The 22,861-nt window shown below is 39.2% G+C and overlaps 1 protein-coding gene across 8 annotated transcripts in view; it reads right to left on the bottom strand.

The window, feature by feature from the left end:
• DNAJB9 (DnaJ heat shock protein family (Hsp40) member B9) overlaps window positions 1-22,861 on the bottom strand; it is a 562,457-nt gene that overhangs the window by 490,150 nt on the left and 49,446 nt on the right. The gene's annotated exons all lie outside the window — the stretch shown is intronic.

The following is a 22,861-nucleotide window of genomic DNA, read 5'->3' as shown; positions in this document are numbered from 1 at the left end:
TGTTTAAGAATGAAAATATTATTTTTCTTTCCATTCTATGTGTATTATTTTTCCAACTGTCTTCTATAATGCTACAATATAAATACTTAAGTTATTTGAGCCTAAATACTCAAAAATAGGTCTATTAAGTTAGTCTTCTGGCCTAAAGATGCAGTGAAAAAGTTACCAGACACTAAAAGCGCTGTTTACAGGAGAAGTTCAGAAACCTCTGCTTGAATGATATGAAACTCTAGACATGAACTATACATTATTATTACATCTTGTTTTTTTCACAAAATTGAGTGAAATACTTTTTGTAGAATTTTATTTGATTATAACAAAAAGTAACTTTTGAACATAAAGAAATTCTTAATTTGTATCCATTTTTATCATTAAATATTGTTAGCACTTCTTTAGGATTTAAAAAAGGTAAACATTAAATCCTCAGTTTCAGAAGAATTAATTTGTCCTTTGGTTTCATATTTCTGTAATTTTAAGGCAGTACCGACTTTTAGGCAAAGTGCCTAGCAATTAGTTGCCAAAGAATCTATTTGTATGGAAATTTTTCTTCAGCCTTCTCCACTGATGCATAAACATAGTAAGGAAACTTTAACCTCATTGTTATAAGAAGAAACACCTGAGGCAATGCCAATCAAGCCAAAATCTTTTATAAAATTGCAGGTCTGTGTTTTGTTTTCAGTATCAAAACTAGCACCAGTTATTCAAATCAGCTTACTTTATGTAAATTAGTCTCTTCAAAAACTTCCTTAATCCAGGCAGTTATTAAGTGAAATGGGATTTACCTCAACTAATGACTATACAAAGAGGAAAAAACACACAAGGGAAATCCTATTATAGCTTCAAAGCACTGGGCTCTCCTTTGTTTGCTTACAATCCCCCCTCTGGCAAGAACAATAAGCAGCGTGTAATTATTTTCTTGACTATAATTTTTAAGTTTTAATTTGAACCAGCATTTAAAGGAAAAGAGAAGAGGCATACAGTGCAGGAGCCCTTTTGTCTATACCAGTCTGGCTTAGCGATCAAGAAAGGGAGACATCAATTTTGCCACTGATTCCAAAAGGGATATATTTAAGAAAAACTGTACTTTTCTGCTTGGAATATATGGTAGATTGATCTTCCAACTGACATGACTGTTTCACTGCTCAAAATCAAAATCATTTTCATTAGGAAATAGACTTCCAACTTGGAATTTTTTGCCCCATTAAAATAGCAATGTATTTTTAAAAAATTAAGTGCTCTCAAGATGATTTAGTCTTAACATGAATCAAGCACAAATTTTATAGTATCAAACTGAAGGAGTTTAATCAGGTGAAGGTGAGTTTTGATGTCCCTTTCAAAAAAGTTTCAATTGCTACTTATCATAATCAAAGAATAGACAAAGAAAAAAAAACATTAATGTTTGGTCTCAAATCCACAGTCATTGGTGACAGACTTACATTCTTTTCTTTATTTTCAGACCATGCATGTGCAAATTTAAAACTGACAAACAAAAGCCTTATCACCTAGAAGCCTGGGAAAATGAGTTCTTCTATCTGTGTTCCTTTGAAGGTAGCGGTTCACATACGATACTCAATAGAAAGTGACAATTAATTTGACAGATCCTGGTTTTAGGAATCCAAGAGAGTAAAATTTCCTGGTACCATAAGATACACAACTGTGGTTGAATCGGGGTAGAATTCATTTCCTAAGAGTGTTAGCAGCCTAAGCTGGGAGCCAGGGTAGAGTTGCTGCAAGGAGAATTTTGAGGGAAATTATGGGATGGATGTTTTTATTTTTTGCAATTTTAATTTTTCTTAGACTTTCATTTCACCAAATGACTTTTTGTATTACTTTAATACACTGACACCTTCATTTCAGATTCTAGGTAAAAATTTAAAAACCTTAAAGACATACTAATCATCACACATACATGCCAGATTATCACTATATTCCCAGTCTCAGATGAACCCTGCTGAACGGAAGACAAGATGGTATTTTTGGTCCCCTTGCATTTTTTAATAATCAGCGCATAATAAACTCCAAGGCCTAAGTGAAAGTCACTCACAAAAAATAGGAATAAAATCAGAAAAGTCATCCTCTGCGATTGAAGTTTATATTAACTAATATGGAATGGATATGATTAGTCTTCTGCAGGAGTGACCTTTGAGAGGCACTTTGCAATGAGTTGTGCCTCTAAATCCCCTTAAGGTCCCCAGTCCAAATATTACTTACTGTAGCCTGAGCTTTGACTTTAGATAACCTGGATAACCACATGCACGTAATAAATGCAAACAAAATGATGTGGCACTCTGCATGATGTTTAGAAAACAGAGAGTTGACAAATAATAATCTGTTGGGGTTTATTCAGAGAGACGTGGAATACAAGTCATTAGAAATATGTAGTCAGCAGTAAAGCAGGAGTGATTTCTCTAGTTTTTGCCACAATCCGAAAGACATATCCTTCAAGATTACTCAATTTATTTTACCATTATCTCATACGTATATCTTTGCCTCACAATTTCTTGATTAGCAACTTGCATTCCAGGGAAGTTTGATAATAAAAAGGGCTATTTTAGATAAGGGTTTTCCAGTGACAAGGAAGGTAAATCCCCACTGAATGTTAATAAGTTAGCACTTGTTTACAAATAAATCCATGAGACCTGATAGCCTGAAGTCAGTCCCCACAGAAGCTCATCATTCCTCACTGAACTGATAATATCATTTCTTGAAGCTGAATGCTAGACCCACAGGGACTTCATCAGTTTGGGAAAGAACCCTGCCTGAGCAAATGTGTGAAATGGTTCAAAAGCAAAACCAAAAAGTAATGAAGCATGTCATTATATAGGTGTCAAAACCCATAAAGTGAACAACACCAAGAGTGAACCCTAATGCAAACTTTGTACTTTGGGTGGTAATGAAGGGTCAATATAGATTCATTGATTGCAACAAATGTATCACTCTAATGCAGGATGTCAATGGGAGGGAAGATGCGCTTGTGGGGACAGGGGATATATGGCAAGTGTCTACACTTTCCATTCAGTTTTGCTGTGAACATAAAACTGCTCAAAAAAATAGTCAAGAAAGAAAGAAAGAAAGAGAGAGAGAGAGAGAAATGAAGAAAGGAAAGAAGGAAGGAAGAAAGAAAGAAAGAAAAAAAAAAGGAAGGAAGGAAGGAAGAAAAGAAAGAAGAAAGAAAGAGAAAGAAAGGGAGAAAAAAAGAAAGAAAGAGAGAAAGAAAGAAAGGAGGGAGGGGGGAAATGTAATGTATGGAACCAGAAGGAGTTAAAAATAACCCATGGAATCGAAAAGACCTGAGTTAAAATCCTGACACTGCCCCTGACTGGGTGACATTTAACCTCTCTGAGCTTCAGCTTCTTTTTCTGTAAAATGAAGATAATAAATATGCAGCTTTGGTGTTATGAGAGTTAAATGAAATAATACATGAAAAGCATGTAGGACAGTGCCTGGCACATAGTGTGATTTCATAATTTCCATACTCCACCCAAAGTAATCCTATAAGGTTGGACCTGATCTAGAAGCTATTCTTTTTTTTTTTTTTTTTTTTTTGAGGCACGCGTACCTCTCACTGCTGTGGCCTCTCCCGTTGCGGAGCACAGGCTCCGGACGCGCAGGCACAGCGGCCATGGCTCACGGGCCCAGCCGCTCCGCGGCATGTGGGATCTTCCCGGACCGGGGCACGAACCCGTGTCCCCTGCATCGGCAGGCAGACTCTCAACCACTGTGCCACCAGGGAAGCCCTAGAAACTATTCTTTACGCCAAAAACTATAAATTTCTCTCTAACTACTCAGGGAGCCTAAGACACACAGAAATAAGAGCAAGAGATGGCAGGTTGCAGGATCAGTCCCCTGGAGGAAAAAGCATTCCCAGGTAATAATTTGTTAGGGTTAAAAATTTTGCAAAGCATATTGGCCACATCAAACTTTTTATTAAAACAATTTATATAAACTTTATTATACTGAGGCTAAACTTTAACAAAATTGCAGATCCAGAGACAGAATTTTTTGCAATTAATAATAAAGGTCTTAATATAAGAAAATGATTGTTACAACAAATACCAAAGTAGGACACAAATAACTGAATACAAAGAAGAGGATTAAGCAGAATCAAGATGATGAAAGAAAAACCTGACAGAAGTAACACCTATAACCAAGTCTAACTAAAGGGTTTGACAATTGATTAATGATGAAACAATGGAAATTAACATCAGCTTACATTGAGCCATGATATGAAAGAGCACAGTGAAACTGAATGCTTTATTAACTGCCGGGTGTTGTTGAGGACATCACTCACTACATCAAATAGTGTCCTATTGTCACAGTACCAGGAATAGTTAATACTTTTCCTAAACAACCTGTTTGTGTGTGCTTTAAGAATCCTTCAAATATAATGTCTCCATTTTTGTCTTCATGTTGGCTGCTAGAAAAAACGTGGACTACCTGCCTCTAGAAAGGATATAGGATACTATGACTAGCATTGGTATACTCACAGTTTCCTCCCCTTTTATTGTTATTATTCCTCCCCCAATATTACTCATATTCCCTTTGTCTAAATACTTTCATATATTTTTAATTTATTCTAACATGATATATATATTTGTATATATCTATATAGATATAGATCTTTGTAAACCATCTTCTTGTAACAATACGTAGTAAAAACAAATTTTAAAAATTTAGTCAGCAAGCAACTTTTAGAACCTGATCCAAAAATGAAGTGGGTGCTATGTGTATGGCTAGGTCCCATTACCATAACTTTCAAAATTGTTGGTTTAATGTCTTATTTTCCTTTCTTTTTGTTGCTGACCTTGTGTCCCATCTTACAAGCACCAGAATTCAGGACAAATTGCACAGTGTTACATGGCATGGCTCCCATTATTTCACAGGAATACATACTGAGGCCAGGGCTCTGCTGGGTGGGGAGTTGTGTGGTTGTGTTTCAGTGCAGGGCCTTGGACTGTGTTATTCTGCCATTTCCATAGGACCAATAAGAGAAAGCAGTGGGGGAGCACACAGGCTGCTGGCCCCACGCTGTCTATTTTGGGATATCAGACCTGTATAGTATATATCTGCAAACACCAAGCTGCCCAGCTCTAGAGACTTTGGTGCATATGAGTTGTTGTCTTCCACCTGCTGGAGAGAGGAAGCCCAAGGTCCCATGGAAGTTGAGTCTGGTACACTCCTCACTCCCCATTCCCCTTGAGAGAAGCGTTTCTCCAGATCCCAGCTGGTTCATTTTCCAGGCCACCCTGAGTGAGCCTGAGGGTCACTTGCAGTCACTTCTGCTTGTTGTCCCCAATTGTCTGCCATTTAACCACCGGGTCTTCAGGGGAGGGGATGGGAAAGCTGAGGTTCCTAGCACTTGCCAATGTCCATAGTATAAGTACGCCTACATAGCCGATTTCAAGCTACCAATGTGACATCTCTGAATTCAGAGTTGGAAAAAAATGTTGAAAATATAAGAATGGGAGAGGGCAGACAGCAGAAGCAAGAAGAACTACAATCCTGCAGCCTGTGGAACAAAAACCACAGTCACAGAAAGACAGACAAGATGAAAAGGCAGAGGGCTATGTACCAGATGAAGGAAGGAGATAAAACCCCAGAGAAACAACTAAATGAAGTGGAGATAGGCAACCTTCCAGAAAAAGAATTCAGAATAATGATAGTGAAGATGATCCAGGACCTCAGAAAAAGAATGGAGGCAAAGATCAAAAAGATGCAAGAAAGGTTTAACAAAGACCTAGAATATTTAAAGAACAAACAAACAGAGCTGAACGATACAATAACTGAAATGAAAACTACACTAGAAGGAATCAATAGCAGAATAACTGAGGCAGAAGAATGAATAAGTGACCTGCAAGACAGAACGGTGGAATTCACTGCTGTGGAATAGAAAAAAGAATGAAAAGAAATGAAGACAGCCTAAGAGACCTCTGGGACAACATTAAACACAAAAACATTTGCATTATAGGGGTCCCAGAAGGAGAAGAGAGAGAGAAAGGACAAGAGAAAATATTTGAAGAGGTTATAGTCGAAAACTTCCCTAACATGGAAAAGGAAATAGCCACCCAAGCCCAGGAAGCACAGAGAGTCCCATACAGGATAAACACAAGGAGAAACACACTGAGGCACATAGTAATCAAATTGGAAAAATTAAAGACAAAGAAAAATTATTGAAAGCAGCAAGGGAAAAACGACAAATAAAATACAAAGGAACTCCCATAAGGTTAAGAGCTGATTTCTCATCAGAAACTCTACAAGCCAGAAGGAAGTGGCATGATATACTTAAAGTGATGAAAGCGAAGAACCTATGATGAACATTACTCTACCCGGCAAGGATCTCATTCAGATTCGATGGAGAAATCAAAAGCTTTACAGAAAACCAAAAGTTAAGAGAATTCAGCACCACCAAATCAGCTCTACAACAAATGCTAAAGAAACTTCTCTAAGTGGGAAACACAAGAGAAAAAAGGACTTACAAAAACAAACCCAAAACAATTAAGAAAAGGGTCATAGGGACATACATATCAATAATTACCCTAAATGTGAATGGATTGAATGCTCCAACCAAAAGACACAGACTTACTGAATGGATACAAAAACAAGAGCCAAATATATGCTGTCTACAAGAGACCCACTTCAGACCTAGGGACACATTTAGACTGAAAATGAGGGGATGGAAAAAGATATTCCATGCAAATGGAAATCAAAAGAAAGCTGGAGTAGCAATACTCATATCAGAAAAAATAGACTTTAAAATAAAGAATGTTACAACAGACAAGGAAGGACACTACATAATGATCAAGGGATCAATCCAAGAAGAAGATATAACAATTATAACTATATATGCACCCAACATAGGAGCACCTCAATACATAAGGCAACTGCTAACAGCTCTAAAAGAGGAAATTGACAGTCACACAATAACAGTGGGGGACTTTAACACCTCACTTACACCAATGAACAGATCATCCAAAATGAAAATAAATAAGGAAACAGAAGCTTTAAATGACACAATAGACCAGATAGATTTAATTGATATTTATAGGACATTCCATCCAAAAAGAGCAGATTACACTTTCTTCTCAAGTGCACACAGAACATTCTCCAAGATAGATCACATCTTGGGTCACAAATCAAGCCTCAGTAAAGTTAAGAAAATTGAATTCATATCAAGTATCTTTTCTGACCACACTGCTATGAGATTAGAAATGAATTACAGGGAAAAAAACGTAAAAAACACAAACACATGGAGGCTAAACAATACATTACTAAATAACCAAGAGATCACTGAAGAAACCAAAGAGGAAATCCAAAAATACCTAGAGAAAATGAGAATGAAAACACGACAATCAAAAACCTCTGGGATGCAGCAAAAGCAGTTTTAAGAGGGAAGTTTATAGCTATACAAGCCTACCTCAAGAAACAAGAAAAATCTCAACCAAACAATCTAAACTTACACTTAAAGGAACTAGAGAAAGAAGAGCAAACAAAACCCAAAATTAGCAGAAGGAAAGAAATCATAAAGATCAGAGCAGAAATAAATGAAATAGAAACAAAAAAATAGCAAAGATCAATAAAACTGAAAGGTGGTTCTTTGAAAGGTGGTTCTTTGAGAAGATAAACAAAATTGATAAACCATTAGCCAGACTCATCAAGAAAAAGAGGGAGAGGACTCAAATCAATAGGATTAGAAATGAAAAAGGAGAAGTTACAACAGACACTGCAGAAATACAAAGCATCCTAAGAGGCTACTACAAGCAACTCTATGCCAATAAAATGGACAACCTGGAAGAAATGGACAAATTCTTAGAAAGCTATAAACTTCCAAGACTGAACCAGGAAGAAATAGAAAATATGAACAGACCAATCACAAGCAATGAAATTGAAACTGTGATTTAAAATCTTCCAACAAACAAAAGTCCAGGACCAGATGGTTTCACAGGTGAATTCTATCCAACATTTATAGAAGAGCTAAAACCCATCCTTCTCAAACTCTTCCAAAACATTGCAGAGGAAGGAACACTCCCCAACTCATTCTATGAGGCCACCATCACCCTACTACAAAAACCAGACAAAGTACTCCAAAAAAAAAGAAAATTACAGACCAACATCACTCATGAATATAGATGCAAAAATCCTCAACAAAATACTAGCAAACAGAATCCAACAACACATTAAAAGAATCATACACCATGATCAAGTGGGATTTATCCCAGGGATGCAAGGATTCTTCAATATATGCAAATCAATCAATGTGATACAGCATATTAACAAATTGAAGAATAAAAAGCATATGATCACCTCAATAGATGTAGAAAAAGCTTTTGACAAATTTCAACATCCATTTATGATAAAAACTCTCCAGAAAGTGGGCATAGAGGGAACCTACCTCAACATAATAAAGGCCATATATGACAAACCCACAGCAAACATCATTCTCAATGGTGAAAAACTGAAAGCATTTCCTCTAAGATCAGGAGCAAGACAAGGATGTCCACTCTTGCCACTATTATTCAACATAGTTTTGGAAGTCCTAGCCATGGCAATCAGAGAATAAAAAGAAATAAAAGGAATACAAATTGGAAAAGAAGAAGTAAAACTGTCACTGTTTGCAGATGACATAATACTATACACAGAGAATCCTAAAGATGCCACCAGAAAACTACTAGAGCTAATCAATGAATTTGGTAAAGTTGCAGGATATAAAATTCATGCACAGAAATCTCTTGCATTCCTATACACTATTGATGAAAAATCTGAAAGAGAAATTAAGGAAACACTCCCATTTACCGTTGCAACAAAAAGAACAAAATACCTAGGAATAAACCTACCTATGGAGACAAAAGACCTGCATGCAGAAAACTCTAAGACACTGATGAAAGAAATTAAAGATGATACCACCAGATGGAGAGATATACCATGTTCTTGGATTGGAAGAATCAATATTGTGAAAATGACTATACTACCCAAAGCAATCTACGGATTCAAGCAATTCCTATCAAATTACCAATGGCATTTTTTACGGAGCTAGAACAAAAATTCTTAAAATTTGTACGGAGACAAAAAAGACCCCTGAAAAGCCGAAGCAGTCTTGAGGGGAAAAAACGGAGTTGGAGGAATCATACTCCCTGACTTCCGACTATACTATAAAGCTACAGTAATCAAGACAATATGGTACTGGCACAAAAACAGAAACATAGATCAATGGAACAAGATAGAAAGCCCAGAGATAAACCCACGCACCTATGATCAACTATTATATGACAAAGGAGGCAAGGATATAAAATGGAGAAAAGACAATCTCTTCAATAAGTGGTGCTGGGAAAACTGGACAGCTACATGTAAAAGAATGAAATTAGAACACTCCCTAACACCATACACAAAAATAAACTCAAAATCGATTCGAGACCTAAATGTAAGCCCGGACACTAAATTGGACATCATCAAAATAAAAACCTTTTGTAAAAAAAAAAAAAGTCATTGAGGGACTTCTCTAGTGGCGCAATGGATGAGACTCTGTGCTCCCAATGCGGGGGACCCAGGTTCGATCCCTGGTCAGGGAAAGAGACCCCACATGCATGCTGCAACTAATAGTTCGCATGGCACGACTAAGGAGGTGGCGAGCCGCAACTAAGGAGTCCGCCTGTTGCAACTAAGACCTGGCACAACCAAATAAGTAAATATTTAAAAAAAAAAAAATTCATTGAGTTAGTCCTTTTGCCGAAGTGACTAATATTTGGGGTAAAATATTTTCTTAAACAAGAGCAACTAGTACTTGAATAATATCATGTAGTTTACATATACTCTCTTACTTACTCCTCCACACAACCCTAAAATATGGACCTTGTTTTCATCTATAGTTTATCTATTAGGAAATAGAAGCTCAAATAGACATTTGCAATGCTTCACCAAAGACCATACAATCTAGTCAATAGAATAGTCAGATTTCTTCTGCTACCTGCCTTTTTTCCTTCCTCTCCTTTCCAAAAATACTTTTTGGGCACTGAATTTGTCCACTCAGGCTGCCATAACAAAAACCACAGACAGGATGGCTGAAACCACAGAACTGCATTTTCTCACAGTTCCGGAGGTTCGAATAAGTCCAAGATTAAGGTGCCTTCAAGGGTGGGTTTCTAGTGAGACCTGTTTTCCTGGCCTGCAGATGACTGCTTTCTCATTGTGTCTTCACATGGTCTTTCCTCTGTGCTAGAGAGAGACAGACCTCTGGTCTCTCTTCCTCTTCCATAAGGCCACAGTCCTGTAAGATTATGGCTCTGCCCTTATGACCTCATTTTATCTTAGTTACTTCTGTAAAGGCCCTATCTCCAAATATTGTCACATTGAGGGTTAGGTTCCAACATATGAATTTCGGGAGGACATAATTCATTCCATAAAAGGTAGCAGACATTATACCAGAGATGGAAATACAGTGATGGACGAAAAAGACTTGGTCCCTGACTTTGTGGAACTTATGATGTATTAAGCTCAAAAGTTAAGAACAGACACTGAATAGGTCCACATTTCCCCCCCAAAACACTACTTACAGAAGGCGTACTGTTTACCCCAATCTTCTTCATACCATTTCCCAAGAAAATTATTTTTATGTATGTATACAGGATAAACTTCAGACTGCTTTGTGTCTTATTCACTTGTCTTTAAATTTGTGGAGACAGAATTAATAAAATTTGCTTGGAAGTCCCCTAAGATGAAGTTTAGTGGGGTCCTTCCTGAAAGCAGAACAAGGGTTAGACCAGGATTTGTCAACAAAAATGCTTATTGCAGTGGTGGAGGGCAAGGAATGTTTTTGTGAATTCTGTGTGGGTGAGTGCTGTGCTTCCATCTTCCATTTAGACTGGTGAGCAGCAGGAAAGCTTTCTCTTTTCATCACTACCAAAAATCAAGAGTTATTATATTTAAGAAGTCTCTGCTGTTAAGCTGAAGCAAATTCACAAGTGTTTCAGAAACTTTATAAAAAGAACCGGACTCCACAGCATCACAGCCCTTTGATTCTGTGATTCTGCGTCACCTTCCCACAGCACAAATGGAGGTTAAGAAAAAATGTGGGCGAAGAGGAAAGGAAACATTCTAAGACCTTTTGTTTAATGATATGCAAATGAAACAGTTACTAGGTCGCCAAGCACCACGGATGCTAATTCTGCAGTGTTTTTTGAATCCATTCTCTGCTTCCCAGCTGGCAGAAGCTTTGTATTGAATTAGATATAATATCTGCTCTGAGTCAGACAAATCTGGCTTCTGCTTCTGACACCAGTGCTTCCCAGTTTTATGAACTTGAGCAAAATACCTAGTCTCTTTTTGCCTCAGTTTCCTTACTGTAAAAATCAGAATAATAATGCTGTGCTGGGCTTTCTCAGGTTTAAGGAAAAGAGATATGTTCCAGTTACCTCAAGATATTATAAAGACAAAAAGGAAACTGTCTCAGTCACCATCCTGATAATCAGCATGTTGTTCATCATTACTCAGAACAGGGCAGGTGCTGCTCTGACGGCCCATCAAGACTCAAATTCACCTGAAGATGAGAGTTCATTTCTCCTAACACTAGCAACCTCTGCCAAAATGGTAACTATCTCTCTCTCTCTCTTTCTCTCTCCCTTTTTTCCCCACCTGCTTCCTTCTATTCTACTACTAACGAATTTCTCTCTACTCCCCATGTTACCACTCCCATTAACTTCCTACTTCTACTATTGCCTTCTTTTTAAGGCCATTTCTTTGTGTATTTCTCTTCTGCTGCTTCCACGACTCACTGCATCCTTTTTTGTGTGTTTCATTTTTAAGCTGCCTAAGAGACAAGGTCTGATCAACTTCCTAATCAGAATAAAACTCTGCTTTGGCACAGAATTTGATGCCTATCCCTTATAGACTCCTGTTCAGCCTGTGGGTGGCTGCCTGGGAGACTGATGCTCATCTTGATACACTCGAGTGTGGCTAACATGTGTCACATGGACAAAGCATGGGTACATATGCAGAGAGAACTGTTGACAGGCTTGCCCTCGGAGGTTTCTCAGGAGAGAGTAGTGTAATTGAGCGCTCGTTTGAATGACCTGCACAGAACAGGTGTTGGTGAGGCTCAGATAAGATGTGCAAACAGCTTGTCTAGTGACTGGAATATAACAGACGCTCAGTAAATCTTAGCCCCACTCTTTCATCCCCCTGCTATGACTCTAGTTCAGGCCTAAGTTCTCTCTCACAACTGCAGTGGGTTCCCACAAGGCTCTTTGTCTCCATGTTCTTTTCTCTTCAGATTCATCTCCCACACCTCTGCCAGAACAATTTGTAGAGACCAGGTGGAATTATTCATTTATTTAACATAAACTGAGTCTTTGCTATGTGCCAGACACTATCCTAGATGATAGAAATTAATAAGATATGTATTCTATTCTCAAGGGATTCAAAGAACAGTAGAGAAAACAAATAATGGTAAATATATACCAGAAAAGGTGCAGTGGAGTCCCCTCAAAAAGAACAATCAATTCTTCCCTGGTCAGCAAACAAAGAAGTTTCTAAAGAGGAAATAGGTGAGTCTTGAGAAATATAGTATCTCAAAAAGTGCTGAAGGAAAAGAAGTTCATTGCACAAAGAGGACCAGATCATGAAAAGTTTGCAGTTTTCATATGAGGAATTAGAGAATAAGTCAAAGAGAAAAAACACTACTCTTAGAGGATGTTAAAAAAAAAGGGGGAAGGAGTGATGTTTAAAAAAAAAAAAAGCATTCCAGAATCAAACAGGTCCAGGAAATGCTGGGTTAAAAGAGTAAACAATAACCAACAGATTTCTTTACCGTAGGATTTCTCAGAGCTTTTAATATGCAAATGTGTATTATGACTCTCCAAGAGGAGAATTTGATCTAAGACATTTTCCAAACTTATTTGACCTGGAAACTCTTTTTCCATAGAACATCTGGCAGGACATGTTATTAAACCCATTCTAGGATATGAAGTTGTTGTCTAAGAAGGAGTTTCAGCAGGAGAGTGAGGTGAACAAAATCCATCTGCAGATCCCAACGCCCCACCCTCACAGCCTGGCCCCACCCCTACCTTTTCAGCCACCTTGTCAACTCCTTCTGCCCATGTTCTCTACACCCTGGACAAACTGGACATTTCATTTTTCACTAAGCATGCTTCATACCCCCTTGCTTTGGAGCTCTTGAACAGTCTCCTCTGAAAGTCTTTTTTTTTTCAATTTAATTTTATTTATTTTTATTATACAAGAGGTTCTTATTAGTTATCTATTTTATACATATTAGTGTATGTATGTCAATCCCAATCTCCCAATTCATCCCACCACCATCACCACCCTGCCCCCCATTTTCCCCCCTTGGTGTCCATACGTTCGTTCTTTACATCTGTGTCTCTATTTCTGCCTTGCAAACTGGTTCATCTGTACCATTTTTCTAGATTCCACATATATGCGTTAATATACGATATTTCTTTTTCTCTTTCTGACTTACTTCACTCTGTATGACAGTCTTTAGGTTCATTCTGAAATTCTACTCATCTTTCAGGATACACCTCTTCAATAAAGTCATTCATGATTCCCCAAGTTGTGTCGATAATACTCTCTTTGGCTGAGTATTAGTATTACTAATAATACTAAATACTAAATTACTAATGCTACTAAAGACTAATAATATTAGTAATGCTCTCTTTGCTTTTATTTTTGTTAGCCCTTATTCTATTCTCTTTTGGGAATGGTCATGTATAACGGTGGGGCATGCCGGTCACTCCTTGCCAGAACCACCCAAGAACCAGTTCTAAATTTTTCCTGCTATATCACTACTTCCTCTCCTCCCACCTTTTGAGGTGGGACCTTCCCTGACTAATACACACACACACACACACACACACACACACACACACACACACACACACAGCAGAGGGTTCCAAAATTCCCCTCAATTCACACAAATGTGTAGAGAAAATTTAACTTCTTTATTTCATCTGTAACCAATCTAATCTTCCTCATTAGCACCCACCTGCTGAGTGGTGATAAAACTGAGTTTATTCCTCTCTTATAAATTAATCTAATTCTTTCTAGATAACTCAGTATTTTGGGGATAAATGTCTAGTCTTTCAGATGCGGTCTCTCTCCCTTCTCTTCTCCAGGGAAACATCCGGTTATATGAGGCGTGTTTCCTGTGTCCTCCTGACAGTAGGGGGAAGAGGCCTGGCATTTATATTCTCTGTCCTTATGCTTTTTCTCTGGACTAGCAATCATAGAAGTACCACTGAGCCTGTCCTGGGATGTTCTGCTGGCATCTGCTGTTAAATTTGGCAGCCAGTGGGATTTATGGCCTGACCTCTTTTGCTTTCCTTAAAGCCTCATCCTCTTTAAGCCCCTCTTATCTCTCCTTGAACATGTGGTCCTGGCCCAGTGGTTTATCTTATGACACTCAGCTGCAAGGTCACCTCCACTCTGCCACAGCACCCTTGGCATGCCAGAATCTCAGCTAATTTACTCTTCTCCCCAGTCCCCTCTGGGTCCTGCAAGAAAATCTGGGATTCCATCCAAGTAGGATTGGAATAAAAAGACTACTTGGGGTTGCTAGGTCAGTATGAAGTATAAAGTAGTTGCTCAATAAAAATTTGAATAGAAGGTTCCAAGAAGAAAAAACAATGTTTATAAATGTTGACTTTATCAGTGTCTTTAAATGTTTTCAAGACACTCTGCTCTACATCATAATGTAAGTTTTATCCAAAGATTTCAATGTTTCTTATAACCATTTTAGCATATAGAAATTTGATTTCTTACTTTAGTTTATCATCATCACCATCTGAGAGCATCACTTTAGCAGGAGCAAGGCTCCTACCCATAGATACTTTAAATTTTAAGAAAAATAATCATGGTATAGATATACAAATAAGGAAAAAGAAAAACTGAACAAAATATTACCTTTAAATTGAAAAGAAAACTGAGGATGCCACAGACTAATCAGTGGGAAGGTCAAGACACAGAAAGAGTCTGAAAGTGAGAGGAGGGAAGCCAAGGCATGAGAGAAGTGGACTTTGGAATTTAGGCAATGTAGGATTCAGGAATGTCTCTGTGTGGCTGAACCACACTGACTCCATTTTGTTGGCTCCATCTTAGTCCTGCTGCCCCTCCCCTTTCTGCGTGGCTGAGCTTTAGCGTACTCATAAGGAATGCACCCAATCCAATTAAGTTCCCTGTCAACTTTTACCCTTGCCTTCATCTGATATGAAAACTGGAAGGTTAATGGTCATGAGACCCACAGTGGGAGGAAAAACCCCTGGTTCCTTTTGTGCAGATGTGCTTCTCCCTCAGTTGTCAGATTCTATTTTTAGCTTTGGCCCCTTTAAATCCCTCTGTACCCCTTTTAGTGTATGTTTCTGGATCACCCTTGGCCCAATCCTGCCTGTATGTAAGTCACCCACAATAAACTTCATAATTGCACTTCATGGAGTTGCCTGCTTCATTGTTTTCCAGCCTTAAAGTTCCTTCTCAGTTCGGAGGATATTATTCAACATCTCTACCTTCCAACTGTCTCTCATTAGATATTCTCCATAAAGGTGATAGTACAATGTTTTTCAAATGAAATGAAGCATCTCTTAGAGTGACCTTAAACTCTTCTCCAAATATGAGACTATCTAAATGGATTCCAAACTGAATCTCTTAAATAGTTTTCTAAAAAATAGGTTCAGAATAAAGAAAACTAAAGAAAGAGGAAACCCTTTCTAACATACTAATCATATCTGTTCTCATTCTTCTGTATTAGTTCACTGTCAGAGACTGGCTTCTGGCTTCCTGTTAATTGTGACCTTAGCAGAATTTATGTAACACTTGCTACTGAAGGAACGAGAGAAATCAGACAGCTTTTAGCATATGAGTGATCAATTACTTAATAGGTTGTAGTTGATATTGGGTGTGGGGGAGGATTAGATACCTTTTTAATAGTGGGTCAGAAGACAGAAGAAGCTTTAAGTATCATTTTTCTTTCTGAGAATATCCTGGAAGCTATGATTTAAAAATAATAATATTTTATATCTGATACAAAGTCAGGGGTTGATTGATTTATTTCTTTTCATTTTTTTGTTTTAAGTAAAGTGTTCCCTGATGACCATTGCATCACCTAAGTATGAAGCCAAGCATTGACTATTTTATCACACCAAATACAATCTCTTTTCCTCTGAAAGGTGTTGAAATGTTCATTTAATCCAATGACTCAATTGGAACCTTTTATAATGCATTTTGTCTAGGTTTTATAACACAATTTGTCTAGGTTTTAAAAATGCATTGGAAGAATACCTTTGTTCATTTCAATGACCCTGAGGGAGCCCCAGTTACTTTAGATTATACAGATACTGTGTTACGACCTGCCTGCTTAACTGTAAACTTTTATCTCCAATTAACTTCTGCCTATGATCTATTTAAATCTTCAGATAAGGTGAGAGAGGTAGGAAGTCAGAGGAAGGCAAAGGGCTCCTCTTGGAATAAGGCAGCTCTCAATCAACTTACAGGTATCAAAGGACAAGGAGGCCAACAAAAGCTGCAGAAAGCAGGGGATTTTGCCTTCACTCCACCTATGTTGAGCCTAGGTGGGCACGAGCTGGTAAATTGAGCTGAAAAATAGAAACATTCCAGGTGGGCAAAGCAACAAAGAGAAGAGCCTGGCCAGACCTCCACGGCTCAGCAAGTGCTGGTTCCACGCGACCACCGGGATATGGTGCTAATGATACCATAGAGGGCATTCATTAGCACGAATGAGGACAGAAGCAAAAATAAAATCCTAGAGCCTGTACAAGTGTATACATTTCAGCTGGAGGTAGGCAGTATCAAACAGATAATGAATAATTGATCCAATAGTAAGAGAGCTGAGATCTGTTACAAGTGAAGCCAAAGTAACAGTAGGAGACAAGATGTCACTTCCCGAAGTGCTTGTAGACTGGTATCACCCTTTTGCAAAAGTGGTGAACTTCCTTTAGTACACCTACTATGAGATGATCCCTTCCTTTCTTAAAGAGACTACATCCTCTTGACGACGTGGACACTTGTAACAAGCTTAATTCTGCAGACATTCAACTGGCACCTACAGCCCTGAATTCCCTTCCAGAAAGATGATGTCAGACCCCACTGAGTGCTTGTTCTAGGTTGGTTAATACCACTTAGAAGTATGGCACGGGGTGGGGTGGTGGTGGTGGGATGAACTGGGAGATTGGGATTGACATATATACACTAATATGTATAAAATAGATAACTAATAAGAACCTGCTGTATAAAAATAAATAAATAAAATAATTTTTTTTTTTAAAAGAAGTATGGCACAATAGTCTCCTCTAAGCCATGTCAGCCATTCTTGGTCATGGTGCTGCATGGCCCTCTGTGTTCTGGGCTCCTACTTACAACAAAGAGGGTATTCAGCAATTTCAGGTCATAGTCCCTCATTAAGAAGTTAAAGATCTGGTTCAGGGCCAAACTGCTGGCTTCACATTTGAATCACCTGGGGAATTTTTGAAAAACAACCAGAGTCTAGCTAGGGTCTGGATATGGATATTTTTTAGAGCTCCCAGAAGAATCTGCCGTGCAGCCAGGGTTATGAATGCTTGTCCAACTGAAGCATTACACACAAACAGCAAAGAAATACAGGCAAAATAGAGTAAAAGCACAGCGTGCTACATATAACATTGCCAATGCAAGTCAAACCATGAAAAAGCATGCTAAGTCAACTCATTCTTTGTTTAGCAAAACTGAAAACCTAACTGAAGCCAAAAATGAACTTAAGTTTACAATATAACTGTAACTGTATTAAGTCAGTCAGTTTGGGCCTGACTGCAGTTCTCCACGATTGACAGAGTTCAGGAATTATCAGTCCCTTCATTAGAGTAGAGGCTAGTTAGCGCTGTGCTAACACACCCAAAACTCCTCAGCGGCTTAAAGCAATGAAGTTTATTTCTTACTCCTGCTTCATGTCTGTCACAGGTCAATGGGAGCTTTGCTCTTCTTGGTCCTTAGTTCAGGACCCTGAGTGACAGAGTAGCCACTGTTTGGAACCTTCCTGGGAGAGAGAGCATCGTGTTCCATGTGACAGTTTTAAAGCTTCCACTGGGATGTTACACAGATCACTTCTATTTCTTTGACCAAAGCAAGGCATATGGCCACCCACACCTGACATCAATCCTACCACATGCCTAAACAAAAAACTAGAAATATTTGGTGAGCAACAAAACTAACTACAGCACATTGCTAGAGTTGGCTTAATGCACTAGGGAGGTTTAGACAAACCTCTGTCCTTTGTGGAATTTTTCTATTTCTTTATAATAGCTAAAAGTTATTGAGCACTTATGTGCAAGAGGCTGCAATAAGGATAAGACAGGTACATTGTGTATGAATATTCATAGTAACCATACAGATAGGTACTCTTACCATTACCATCTTACAAGTAAGTAAACTGAGGCTAAAAGCAGTGAAGTAATTTTCCCAAGGTCACAGAGCTTGGAATGAGCTGTTGAGTTAGAATTGAGTGGCTCCAGAGCCAGCCTACTTGTAGAGTAGCCAACTGTCCAGTTTGCTCAGGACTGAGTGGTTTTCTGGGATGTGGGACTTTCAATGCTAAATTAAAGAGAGTCGTGGGCAAACCTACTAGTAACAGTTACATTACCTTCTTATTGATCAGGCTTATAATAAATGACAAAGCTTACTATTTTCCAAATCAGGGAAAAACTCTGAAACCTGCTAATCCCTGGGTAACATAGCACAACACAGAACAGTTCCTACCTTTTAGAAAAATGATTCCAAATTTGTTTTTAATTTTTGTTTTTTGGGTTGTGGTTGTATTAACATATTGGCATCCCATCATGGATAAACCTATGAATCTCCATGCCAAGAAACCTTCAATTGTATGTAGTCATTTAACTCAGGTTTCCATGGACCACCTAGACCTACAGACAAATGCTACCACAACCTTGGGGACAATCACAAAGTGATTGATTCTACCCTAATCTCCCTATCCTGACCTCTGCTGTCCTGGAAGCCCTGAGTGGTTCATATCCCTTCTTAGCCACAGTTTCCACTTTTCTGCAGCCATTCTCCTACAGTTGCCATTATTGAAGGCTAATGACAAACTTCTGCTCATTAACCAACCAGCATACGTCAAGCAGAAAGCTAGACCCTTCACATAGTATCTCATGCCTTCCCTGACCAAGCAGTTTGGGTTAATTAATTTTCCAACATACTCAAAGGGCTCACTCTACCTACTTTCTGAAAAGGGTTTCTCTTCTTTTCCAGACCTGTGACAGACTGTTTGCTTGCCTATATATCCCACATATGCAGCAGGAGAGTGGGACTAGGCTTTTCTCCATTATTCTCTCCCCAAACATCTCTCTTTCTCCATATATTACAAAGCAGAACACTCTTAGAGGCAGTCCACTTAGAGGCAGACTGACACTGAACCAGACTGCCTGATTTCAAATCCTGATTCTGTCACTTATTGGCTGTAGAACCCTAGGCAAAGTTCTTAGCCTCTCTATGCAAGCATTTCCTCACCTGTAAAATAAGAATAGGGACTTCCCTGTTGGTCCAGCAGTTAAGACTCCAAACTCCCAAAGCAGGGAGCCCGGGTTTGATCCCTGGTCAGGGAACTAGATCCTGCATGCCACAACTAAAGACCTGGAGCAGCCAAATAAATAATTTTTAATTAATTAATTAGGGATAATAATAGTACCTCCCTCAGAGAGCTGTTGTGAAGATTAAATGTGTTACTAAATATAAAATGTATAGAACAGAACCCGGCATCAATGACCAGTCATCCTGGTTTTTCTGAGATTGAGCAGGTCCTAGGATGCAGAATTTTCAATGCTAAAACTGAGAAAGTCCCAGGCAAACCAGGATGATTTGGTTACCCTACCTGGCACACAGTAAGTAGTGTAAACATGTTAGATTTTTTCGGTTGATATAGTTGGTGACACTGGTTCATTTGGACTTATAACTGGATTGTTACATATCTCCCATTTCTGTCTTTTCAAAAGTCAAGTCATTTAAGCAAGCAGGATGCATACCACCGAAACTGCTCAGCCTGGAACCAGGACTTACTATGGATTCTTTTGTCTTCAAACTAATCATTTGAAATAGAGGCCTGAATCATATCTGTATCATCTTCCCCAGGGTTTTCACATTACTATCACAAACTCACTTCTCATCAGTTTACTTTCTCTTAAAGCCTGCTTGTTCCAAATGGGGCTCCCTTCTTATTGGCGCATTTGTTTCATCTTGTTTAATGAGGCAAATTTTTGTAACACTAGGAGATAAAACATCACTGCTGTCAAGAGTGCCCAACATTATTTGGCTTCCCATCACAGTGCTTGCTATGCATAAACAAAAAGCATTTCTTCCCCTTTCCTCATCGCTCAAAGCTATGTAATCACAAACAGAATATTAAAAATATCTCTTATGCACTGGCCCAAGCTTATATAGATAACGCACGTGTGACACAATTAAAAAGTAATGTGAACTTTCACAAATACAACAGAACTTATCATTCCACAGTGAGGTTGTCACCATTGAAGCAGATAATAGGGAGTATAAGAAAGAGTAGAACTGTAGTGCCAGATAAATCCCAATTCTACACTAGTTCGAAGGGATTTTTTTTTTTTTTTTTTGCGGTACGCGGGCCTCTCACTGTTCTGGCCTCTCCCGTTGCGGAGCACAGGCTCCGGATGCGCAGTCTCAGCGGTCATGGCTCACGGTCCCAGCCGCTCCGCGGCATGTGAGATCCTCCCGGACCCTTCCAGACCGGGGCACGAACCCGCGTCCCCTGCATCGGCAGACGGACTCCCAACCACTGTGCCACCAGGGAAGCCCGGGATTTAAATCACTTAAACATTTTGATTCTGCTTCCTCATCTGGATGACAGGGATATTACCTGCTTCATAGGACTTTGGTGAAGATTAAATAAAAGTGATTTACGTTAAAAACTGAGCTTGCTTCTTCCCGTTTCTAAATCTAAGTTATCCTAGGGTGGAAGAGGAGGCACACAGCCATTCCACAGAGGATGCTGCTACATAGAATACTTTGGAATTGCTTACGCTACATCTCTGTAAATTTCTCAACTAACAAAAATTCACTCTGAGTCAAGTTTGATGAATAAAGTGAGTGAGCCAAGCAGGGCAACACCATCAGTAGTGATGCCAAAAGCTCAGCCTCTCTGTACACTGGTGCTGAATTGAATCTCAGAGACAGGAGACAGAGTTTTGGGTGAAGTAGAAAAGAATAGCTTTATTGCTTTGCCAGGCAAAGGGGGACACAGAGGGCTCCTGGCCTAGAAAACTACATCCCAACCCAGGATGATCTGATGAAAAGTTTTATAGCAATAATTCAAGAGTGGGGTTGCTGATGAGATTAGGGTGTGTGTAGGGCCTGTCCTCCTTTAATCTGGCCTCAGGTAATCTTTTTTTTTTAAATTTATATATATATTTTTGGTCGCATTGGGTCGTTGACTGCACGCGGGCTTTCTCTAGTTGCGACGATCAGCGGCTAGTCTTCGTTGCGGTGCATGGGCTTCTCATTGCGATGGCTTCTCTTGTTGCGGAGAACGAGCTCTAGGAGTGTGGGCTTCAGTAGTTGTGGCACGTGGGCTCAGTAGTTATGGCTCATGGGCTTAGTTGCTCTGTGGCATGTGGGATCTTCCTGGACCAGGGCATGAACCTGTGTCCCCTGCATTGGCAGGCAGACTCTTAACCACTGCACCATCAGGGAAGTCTCTCAGGCAATATTCTTGATGAAGTTCTCTGGTTCCTTTATCTGGCCTCAGGTGGTCTTCTCTGGCATGGAGAATGCTGAATCTTCCATTTGTTGGCTTTTAGTTCTATAAAACGGCTTAAAGATATTGTTATGTGTGTCCCTTGAGATGGAACCAGGATGCTGCCCCAAGGCTGTACTATTGTTTCTTGGCTGTTCTTCCCTTGATTCTGTATCCCTTCCCTTCCGGAATTAGCAACTGTTTGAATCTGCCCTTTGGAACTCAGGAAAGGTCATGGAGACTGAACAGAAAGGCTCCCCATGCCCAGGAGCCCCTACAGGGTCCTGCTCTTTAAGTAGTAAAAATGTAACTACAGTAACATGGAGTACCCCTAACCACTTCCGGTTTGGTGCTACTCAACTGGAATCAATTTTTGCACAATCTCTTACATTTTTTAATATGCCTCGGTTTATCTTTTAACACCCTGGTGTCCAAAGAGGGAACCAAAGGAGACCCCCAATGGCCCCCAAGAGCAATGAGCAGCCAGGTGTAGGACCTCATGAGCCCTTTGATCTCACTGTCTCTGGAGATGATAGGTAAGTCCCTCCAGGATCCTGGATCTGAGCTCCACAGCTTTTGCATTATGCTCAGACTTTGTTTGAGCATTTCTTTTTCTGGACTGGGTCCAGAACCTGGCCAGAGTTAGACTGGGTTTGGGGTTGGACTAAGTTCAACTTAGAAACTGGACATGATCTGGACTGGATCCAGCTTAAACCTGGACTGGGTGCAGTGTGCAGCCTCAGGTGAATAAAATTATTTTGAGGCTAAACAAGTAGGTTAACTTTACCAAAGATAATCTTGAATTACAGTGTCTACAGTAGAGAACTTTTAACCATCTTAGGTAGGCTTATCCATTTACACAGGTGCCCTCGAGACAAAGGAGTTTCACTCAGGCACTTGCTAAAAAGAAAGAGGGGAAATTATTTTTCCTACTTTACAGTTTCTGGTGACCAGGATGCGACCTGCAGATCGGATCCTGGGAAAATTGCAGAAGCTGGCAAAGGGTGAGAATCCTCACCAAAGTCAGCTCCCCCAGATCTCTCTGTGGTGCCTGGTCAAAAAAGGAAGCTAAAATTTTACGTAGTTCCTTCTTTTCCA

This window comes from Leucopleurus acutus (genome assembly GCF_964270905.1).
Source record: "Leucopleurus acutus genome assembly, chromosome: 9".
NCBI lineage: Eukaryota > Metazoa > Chordata > Mammalia > Artiodactyla > Delphinidae > Leucopleurus > Leucopleurus acutus.
The sequence above is the reverse complement of the archived record's forward strand: the minus strand, read 5'-3'. Positions and strand labels throughout refer to the sequence as shown.